Raw genomic sequence first — 10130 nt, 5'->3', positions numbered from 1 at the left:
TCACGACTTGAGAAGAACACCCAGCACATACTCATTAGAAGAAAATCTCTCATCCATCTACTGCCTGTACACCCTCCTCCGTTCTTTGCTCCACTGGATGAGATGAGAAGGGGGGTGGGGATTGTAAAAAATGAAAAAAAAAATCATCTTTATTCAGGCTCATTTGAACAGTGCGAGCAATTTTTCCACTTTGCAGAATACAGTGAGAAGTATTGACAGCTGGTTTGATTGGGTTCATTTCAAGAATTTGGAGATCCGCCGGAGGTGACAGCATATCCTCTTTCAAAGGAGCGCAGTGACACTTTTGAGAAGAAACGCTTCTTTGGAGTTTTGTGCATTTCTTTATTTCTTAATGATGTCAATTATTCATTCCTGAACTTTAACACAATTCCTGCATGGATTGTTAAAAATAGGAGCATGACATTGCTTTGTATATGAGCTGTGCTGTGTGTTGCTCTTTCATTAGAGACAAACATATGTTAAATATACAACTAAAGGCAGTAATCTATAGCCAATCAAATACAGAAAGTCAAGAGTTAGAAACACTATACTGTATAACATGAGTGTGACAGATAAAAAAATGAAAATCATTCTCAACAGATTCAAGTAATTACTGCAACAGCGCTGTCGACCGCCCCTCCCCGGGAACTAAACTCTTCTTGGTAGTTAAGACAGTAAACAAGTGGTGGAAAATGAGGCTGAGGGAACCCTTTGAAGTGATGTTTAAAACAGGCACAATAGCTCGCCTGTTCACCGCCGCGAGAGCATCAGGCGCTCAGAAAGGAAACTTTGCAGTCCTAGCATGAAGCTCCAGTGGCCCTGGACGAGACCACTGTCACAGGAACTACTTGGTAACCGACTAATGGTACCTGAACAAGCGGGCTGGAAGCCAAGCCATGTCCGCATGAGCACACACAGATGCAGTAACACACACGCACACACACGCGTCCACAGGCCACACAACTGTGTTTGCTGTTCAACCAACACCAGCTGGCCTTTGCAAAGTATTCAGCCAAGGTTATGGAAAGGTCACAAGGTCTAAATTCAAAGGTTTTAAACGTAGGATTCAAATTCAAGACCTGGGGATGGCTCACTAAAACAAATGGTGTGTCTATGACATTTCCGAAAATTAAGTTCTAAAATTGCAAATTGTCTTCAATTATGTGCCGATATTATGGTTGTATAAAGTATTCCATCTTGTACTGTCATAATTGGACTCAAGTGCAGAGGAAGCTGAGTGGTTGTGATGAAAAGTTTTCTTAAAAGGGGAGTTGAGATGGTCCTTGAGATGTGCTGGTGGATTTTTGAGGCAGGGAACGTTTGGCAGGCAGCGATGAGGACAGGCTCGTGTGGTGTGGTGGCAGAAATCCACAGAACACAAAAAAAAACTGAGGACAATTAACAATCACGACGGTCGGAATGATGACTAGGAATTGCAAAGGTTACTTGGAAACGCCGTTTGGCGGAAGCTGAGGGCAGTCGCATCGGACCATAAGGCCTGGCGCCTGTAATCCATGTACTTAGTCTGCCCGTTTTCAGCAGTGTGCAAGTGTTCTTGTGCATAATCTTTACAGAAGACTTACTTCTGGGGCAACGGGCGTGCAGAACAACTTGACGCAGTGTGAGGAATATGCTCTGAACACTGACAGGCTGACCCCCCCCCCCCTCCCCCGCTCCTTCATCCTTTGCAGCAATGCTGGCAGCTGCATTTATTTTCCAAAGATACATTCTAGATATGATGCGGAGCACGTGCACGCAACGTCTTTGGTCGACCATGGCAAGGGCTGCTCTCATGCGAACCTGTGGTGTTAAAGTGACATATGGTCTTGGCCACTTTACCACTGCTATAGCCGAAGGCCAGCTTTATTTTTTTATTTACAGTGAGGTGCCCTATTACAATGATCAGTCTAAACGCGATAATTCCAGATTTATCCCGCCTTGTAATATTGAAGAGGTCATGACACCCGGGAGGGAAAATTGGTAATTTACTTTCACTTACAGGTGTAATCACTCGCTCTTGTTGCCAGCAGTTTAGACATTAATGGCTGAGTGTTGAATTATTTTAAAGGGACAGTAAATTTACACTGTTATACAAGCTGCACAGTGTCTACAGTACAATGTAGAAAAGAGTCATTATTTCAATGTTGTTCTATGAAATGGCGACATACTGCATCCTGTTCGCTCTTTTTTTTTTTTTTTTTTTTTGCCTTCACGGTGAGTTTTGGGATTGCTGGTGAGCGGAGCTTTCCTACCTGCTGGCAAATCGTGCCATGGGATGGGTCATTTAAATTTAGTCTCAGTGGAAAGAAGGTACTGGATTAGCACTCCATATTACTCGTCACCACAGAAGCCACAAGTTATATAATTTGTTTGTTTCTTCCCAGTATAATTGCTTTCTGACTTTTTGTTTCTCCCTTTTGTTGGTCGAATACAAGTAGAAATATTTTATTACGTTTTAATTCTTCCTAGTGTAGGTAGTAGTAGGTTAGGGCCAATTTATCTTTAGGGATCCTTCCTTCCTCTTTTGTCTTCATCCTCCTATAGTTCATTTTAGAGTGCATTACATACCGTGTATGTATCAGTTTTGTGTCACACTGACTTTCTCCTCGTTTTCCTCCTTTTTGTTTATTCAGTTGTTTTGTTTTTCACAGTTATGTGGTCCCTTGTTAGTGAATAAAATGGATATCATTGTTCAAGTGTTTCTGTGTCTGTTTTGAGGACCCCGTTACGGCTGAAGTGGATCACAACATTTCATCTGTTATTGCCTATACTTTAGGGAAATTGTCTTACAGTGTAATTCTGAACAAATCCCAGGCCAAGGTGTATTCTAGGTAGGATGTTCCACTTTAAGACCTCCCAAATTGTTACTAATTCATATCAGATTAATTTCATCTAGACTTTGCAAAGTAGAAGGTCATGCCAGTACTTGTCAGCTATTTGAGAACAACTGTTAATTGTAGGTTCACACAAAGGTTAGCAGTAATCGGGGAAACAATATGTGTCTATATGACATTTTGAGGTGAAGTTCAGTCATTAGAAATAGCAGGAAAATGCCACCATTAATGAATTCATTTGTATGCAGGAAGCGTGACAGCAGGTAGTGGAGGAAAAAAAATCTCCAATAAGGGTTGGACTCTGAATGGATGAAAATAAGGTTAGTACTGTGTAGTTGCCCTGGCACTATTAGCCTTCATTGAATGTCGTTCTCCATGAATACTGCCTAGCAACAATTGGCTGTGAAAAAGTGATTTGACTGCAAAAAGATTTGCAGTGATTTCGTTATGTGTCTGTGTCTGTCGTGACTCTGTCTACGAGCTTTTCAAAGTGGACAATAATGTTTAACTGTATGGTCTGCAGACCTATTTTCGTAGGCAGAACATCTGCGGCGGGACGCAAATGCTGGTGAATCCTGATTTTCATGCAAGATCACAGTCTTTTTGCAAATGTGGAAGACAAGCCTGAGGCAGAGGGGCTGTCCTTGGACATATGTCTGGCTGAGTCACTGTTGGGTCACAGAAAGTCAGTCTTTGGTAAATTTATGGTTGTTCATAAACCTCTAACTGCCAGTGCAAGTTTGGCCACCGGAGTAATGTGATTTTGGGTGAATTTCATCAGGGCACAGGCAGCCAGATACTCAGGTCTGCTGACAAAATGAAGACACTAGCAGTTATCACCAGGTGATTTTGCAGCGATTCCGCATCATTTTCATCTGTATACTTGAGACTGTCGCTTGTGTTACATTTAAAGGGGATGACAGGACTGGCTTTTATTGGATGAATACATTCCCACAGTTGTGCAGCCCACATACTCCCGGTTGCGTTGGATTGCACTGCTCTACAAAATTATCATCTGTCTAGCTTGCCTCTGGTGCACAGTTGTGCCACCGGCCACATTGGAATTATAATGTTCATATAAATGGGGAGAAGCACAGCACAGTGTATCACTTCTGTAGTTTCTCTAGCATGATATTAGTCAGGTCCCCACCAAGGTCATTCCAAATTAAAATAAATACTTGCGCATTTACACCAAATGTTGACATGATGTGGGCCTAGTACAAACATTTGTAAAAAGAAAACTCATTCTATGCTAGGCAGTCAAAAGCTCATCCTCCGTGAATCTTTTTCTGCAAAATTCGTTCTCCAGGCTAAAGGTATGCACTGTTTAATTTAATGTGAATCTGTCAAGCTTGAGGCCGATGAAGGCAGTTCCTAAGGCGGATGATGGAAAGGAAGGAGCGTCAATAAATAATTGGCTTGTACTGAAAATAGATAGCGGAGGCAAATAGAGTACAGAAGCAGTTGGGAATCACGCTGAGAGGTCATCCTCTGTGAACGCCTCCCGCTGATGCCTCAGGTTCCAAGGTTGTAAAAATGTGCTGAATGGGGAGAGATAAAAGATAAAAGATATATAAAAGATATATCACACCTGTTTTTAGGTTACTATCAAATAGCAACTCTGCATTCACATTGCCCACTCCCATAATGGCGATATATTACAAAAGAGCCATTTATGTTTTTTTTTTGTTTTTTTCAACTGATTGTTTTTTTCCTATTGCAAGCAAATGTTCACTTTTGTGTCTTTTGTCCACCACGAAATTGTGGATATTTTACAAGTGAAATTACATGTTAGGTTCTTGGTGTTTGGTCCAGGAATTTATTTTTGACTTTCTTTCTCAATGTTTCCCTGCGCTGGTCTGTACTGCTATTAAACTGATGCAATTCAGTGGTTGTGCCACTGAAAGAAAAGCAAACAGTCAAGTTGGACAACATGACAGAAAGATGCAGAGTTATGTCCCTGGAATAGTCTCCTGTAAAGCAATTATGGGATGTACAATATCATTTTGATCTTTGACCCACCTTCCCCTTAATGAATAGAGTTGTTGATTTGCCACCAAACAACCATCCTTGACAGTTTAGAAAGTTGAAGGAAGAATGGAAAGACTATTATGAGATTTTGTGATCAGAGAAGATAATTATAGTATAATCTTGGTTTGACTCTATTGGAACATCCCATTTTGGAGTTTTTACCTTATCTCGGAGTTAGGGTGTTATATTTCCAGTTGTGTCCAGTTACACTTGAGGACAGCTGTTGATTAGGAAAAAAGGATAGAAGGACTGTCAAAAAAAGTGCTGGGTAAACATCATTAAAACAACACTGACAGTGAGCTGTGATATTTGCAAATTACGTGCTTCTCAATTAAGTAGAACATTGTAAAACAGTTAACATTGTTCAGTAGTTCAGTTCAAATGCAGAAACTTCCACGTTTATTAAACACAGAAAAGTAATTTCAAGAAATCCACTTTCAAATGTCAGGATTAAATAGCATTGTTTCTTACAATGGTACATCGAGAGGCGATGTCGATTAGTTGATGAGTAATCCATTCCGGGTCCTTCTGGGGTGAGTAATCCATTCCGGGTCCTTTTGGGGTGTGTGATCTGGCCACTGAGGGCAGTAGAGTACAGTCTGGCTGACACTAGTGTGCAATAAATGTAAGTGCTGTCATATTATGTCTCTCTCCGTGTATCTGCACTTTTTTTGCCTAATACATTCTTGTTGTAAGTTTTATTATTTTTTTCAAGATTTTCTTTTAGTCTTTTTCTCTGTCTCTAAATGCTTTTAATCATGTACAGCAGCTTGAGTTTCCTTGCGTATGAAATGTATTATATAAATAAGTCAGGTCACTTGAATGTTAATTAATAGTGGGGGGTGGAGGTGATTATTAATCAATTATTTAACCAGTACGCAATATGAGAAGCAATTGTAAAAAGATTTGCTCATGACAGCGCTATGTATTATTACTTCCTCTTCATCTACAAATCACAATTGAGTAACTTATTAAGATGTCAGGAATGGGACAGCCTTCCCGTAAAAAGCTGCATCACATCCGGACTGTTCTGCAGCTGCCTGGGCAACATTATGAGTCATGGGACAAAGCACCGCCGGACTCTTTGCTACATCTTCTTTCTGCGTGCAGCTTAAATAATTGATGCATTGATTGCTTGGGTATTCACGGACACAAAAAGGCTTTCCCTATTCCCTGCCTGGGAGGGAAGCAACGTGACGCAGCGTCTCCATCCTACGTAGTCCAATGTCTGATTCCTGTACCCCAAACCATCATCATTTAAGGATACAAATTACCAGTACTTCCAGAAATACTCTAAGGGGGGCAGCAAACAATGTATATTCAGACTTTGGGATTTTCAGCATCAGTAATCAAGCTTGCAACAATCCCTGCACATGATAAATTTCTGAGCAGATATTCACTATAATAAGTGAATATGCATTATGTACTGCTTGGGATGCAAAAACTGTGCACCTTCTTTTCTGTGACCTTGCAGAGTCGCGCCAAAGCACCAACTGACTGTGTTTGCCTCCTCTGCTCTATACTTATTTATTCATGTGTGCGCTCTAGCGCTGGAAAAAAAATTCCATAATTAAAGGGGATTTGTGTACAAAGAGCAGTGATGTGTTGGGGGATTCTAATGGAGGGAATTAGTGAAGGGGAGCGCGACGGTAGCATGAGGGCTCTTCGCGACGTCACGGACAATGCTTTATGTGACAGCTTCAGCGTGATAATAATTTTTGGCACTTACGTCAAGCCGTAAAAGACTCAAATGTTTCAATGACACACTAATACGTTTGAGGCATTATTGACCGACCATTAAACAATTAGATCATCAATTGTCTCCTTTCAAAGGCCAATTACCTATCCTGGCATTACAGTCCGTTGACACGTAATGGCTCCGCTTTCAGGCTCTTTCACGGTACAAATCATTCTGTGCGACATTATACATCCTGTCACGGAGTCAACTTTGTGACCCTCATGCATTTAATTCATTCTTCAATGGAGGAAAATCATCCATTCAGTCAAGTACCATGAATGATTTTTTTTAATGAGGAAAAATCCACTTGTGTGGAGTTAACATGTCCTCCACAAGATTGCACGAGTTTTTTTTTTTCCCTCCCCTGATACAGCAACTTCCTTCCAAACATGTTAGGGGTATGGAGGGCGCTAAATTATTTATCAGGATGAATGTGAGTGTTGTTTGTCTCTATGTGGCCAGCTATTGGCTGGTGATTAGCGGCGTGCAAACGTGGAGCGAAGTGGCATCCAAACGGGTTTGGTTGTGCATCCAACTGTTCGTGTCAAGATCTTTTTTGTGTCTTGGTGGCCACGGCAGACACATTTCAGGCCACAAAATGGTTATTAACACAAAACAACACCGGGAGGATGGGATGAGCAAATGAGATAGGCCATGATTGCTGTGGATTTTCTTTAAAAAAAATGTCTTGGCCGACACAGATGAGAAACCTAATGAGCCATAATAAAACATGTATGCAACAAAACCCGACAGTAAGTAATGGACTGAAAAAAAACTTGGCAGAAATCCATAGTAGGACAGGATGCAAGTATACTCCACAGTATATTCAATGGAATCTCATGGTTCTTTAGTGTTTTGTGACCTTCTGACTCATTTGGGGCTCAGTTTGTCCCGTTTTTTTTTCACATTTGTCACAGTTCCCACTTAAATCTAAGCAGTTTTATTCACGTTCTGTCAGTGCGCATCCCTACCGGTGACAGTTTGCATCTGGTCGCGGTGCTTCTGTTGCATCTAGAAAAGTACGCACACCTGCCCGCTACAACACTTAAAGCAAAGCCATATCTTTAATTTACCTCATAATGGCCGCTGTAGCATACCTGTATGGTTTGTTATGAATAATTGTCTATTTGCACTCTGTGATTGGTTGGTGTTCTCCAAAGTGTACCCGGCATTCATCTTACCCGCCACCCTAATGAGAACAAGCAATATTGGAAATAGATAGATCTATTTATCTATAAACAATAAAAATGCAAGATCATGGTGGTGGAAAAAAATCTCATTACCAGCAAATCACAAGGTTGTTTTTCTTGCAAAATCATAACGTTGTTTTTCTTGCAGCATTATGTACAACACTACAATTTATTATATATGTATACACCTTAATTTCCCCCAGGAATTACAAAGCATGGAACACAATACCTGAAGTAACGTAAGGGTAACTGAATCAGGCTTCCAGATCCAATTTAAATCAGACTTCCTCTCTTCCCAAAGATTCGGGTCCGACCAGACAAAACAGGCTGTATTTGTGGAATTGCTTAGAACCACTTAGTGCCGAAGAAGCAGGCTGCATGAATTAGCCAAGAGCAACTACGAGCTTCACTTGACACAGATGCGACCACGCGCGCACAGACACCAACGGGGTAACCATCTAGGAAGGAGGAGGAAAGTGTGTCTTTGCTCATCAAGCCTCGTTCAGACCTGAGGGCTAAATTGCCACAGTGACTCTCGAGCGAGCCGGTCAGGACCGGGGAAGCTGGCACACACCACTGCGATATGCAGACGGAACAGCGAGGAGGCAACTTCACCCCAGGATGAGTCATGCCCCCTCCTTACGTCGTTTGCTGCATGGAGGGAACGCTGCAGGGAATCGCTGTGTGTTAGATGGGGGCGGTTGTTGCCGATTTCCTTACAGACTAGCTGGTATACTCTTCAGTAGAAATGTGGGCTCTTCGTTCTTATATGGACACAACTTCATTTAGGACACTTGCACATTCTAATGAGCCAGTCAGTACTCGAGCCATAAAATAATATTTTTCTTTAGTTTCTTTTAAGATTTATAATTTGCCATTATTTTATCATCCATCCATTATCCAATCTGCTTATTCTCACAAGTGTCACAGGAAAGCTGGAGCCTATCTCAGCTAGCTTCTAGCGAAAGGCGGACTACACTCTGAACAGGTCGCCAGTCAGTCGCAGGGCAGAAATCGACATCATCGCTGAGCGGGAATCGATCCCACACTGCCCGCATCAAAGGCAGGCATGTGTACCACTACACCATCAGTGACCCAATTTTATCATTTATTTATTTAATTAATTATTTTCAATTACATATTATTGTTTATTGTTTTCTATTTACCATGCTGAGAGGTGTTTCTGTTTGTTTTCCATTTTCAGATGGCTACATGAGGTAATCGAAAATAGGAAAAAAATTTTTTGAATAAAATAAAGGGAGTGTGTGCATTGGAGAGATGCTGCTTTAAATGCTTCACCTGCCCATGAATACGCAAAATCCATTTTCCCCCGACTTGCCAGATGCAGGAGTATTTTTGACGTTTAATGGGTCGCAGAACATAAGTGTGCTCCTATATAACACCCACATACACAGACACACACTATGAAAGAGTAAAACAGCAGCTGTAGGGTGCCACAGTTGGTCAGTTGGTTGGGTGCTTGAGTGTGGGGGGGGGGGGTGCAACAGAAAGAGGATTGATTTTAATAGGACGGTTTGTCTGAATGCAAGGAACACTGGAAGGCACACACATACCTATAGAGATCATGCACTTGACGTCACCGTTTTCACAGCGCCATATTGCTGGTCAAACAAAGCTACTCGCCAGTGCGTGAGTCGTTGAACCGGAGCAGATTTTTCAAACGGCCCGAGACCTGTTGTGCTGTTGGTTGTCACAATAGATGAGACAGTTCTTCAAATAGATCGTTCTCTGGAATAATACCAGCTGAAAAGATGAGAAAAAAAAAATCGATGGATTTCGACAATTAAACGGGATGGATGGTGCCCAACCAAATACACACACATGTAGCGATCGTTTCATTTCAGGTAGGAATTATTCTTCTCAAACTCAAATTAGAAGTATTTATAATGCCAAGTTGGCTCATTTGAGAACATTGCGTTTAAAAAAAAAAAATGTCTGCCACATAGAGGTTTACAGAGGTGAGCGGGTGGCCGCAATACGCTTCCATGTACAGAGGAGACAACTCCCTGTCCTATTTTTTTTTCCAATCATAGTTAATGAACGTCAGTTTGTGTAAAACCAGGGGTCATTTATTTAATTATTGGTATTTGTTTTGAAAAAATCTGAGTCGGTCCATCACTATGTGGGATTTATTCCTGATTGAGAACAGATCCAGCAACAAAGTATTTGTATGTGTCCAGAGTTTTCTAATCTTTCAAACTCTTCCTTGTAAATCTCGACGACTTACTCACCAGATACATGTGTAGATCCAGTTGTCCAAGAGAAGCAGAAGCGATTTAACAGTTAAATTTCTTATCGCCGAAAACACAAACTTCG

At 41.3% G+C, this 10130-nt stretch overlaps 1 long non-coding RNA gene across 1 annotated transcript; it reads right to left on the bottom strand.

The window, feature by feature from the left end:
* Nucleotides 1-328: 328 nt before the first annotated feature.
* On the bottom strand, nucleotides 329-9496 carry LOC133499781 (uncharacterized). Its single transcript, XR_009794741.1, has 4 exons — nucleotides 9368-9496; nucleotides 5028-5085; nucleotides 4857-4903; nucleotides 329-4375 (listed from the first exon to the last, which is right to left on the bottom strand). It is a non-coding gene; the product is annotated as an uncharacterized LOC133499781 (long non-coding RNA).
* Nucleotides 9497-10130: the final 634 nt, after the last annotated feature.

The sequence above is a fragment of the Syngnathoides biaculeatus genome, chromosome 4, assembly GCF_019802595.1.
Source record: "Syngnathoides biaculeatus isolate LvHL_M chromosome 4, ASM1980259v1, whole genome shotgun sequence".
Taxonomy (NCBI): Eukaryota; Metazoa; Chordata; class Actinopteri; order Syngnathiformes; family Syngnathidae; genus Syngnathoides; species Syngnathoides biaculeatus.
This window is presented reverse-complemented; position numbering and strand designations above follow the sequence as displayed.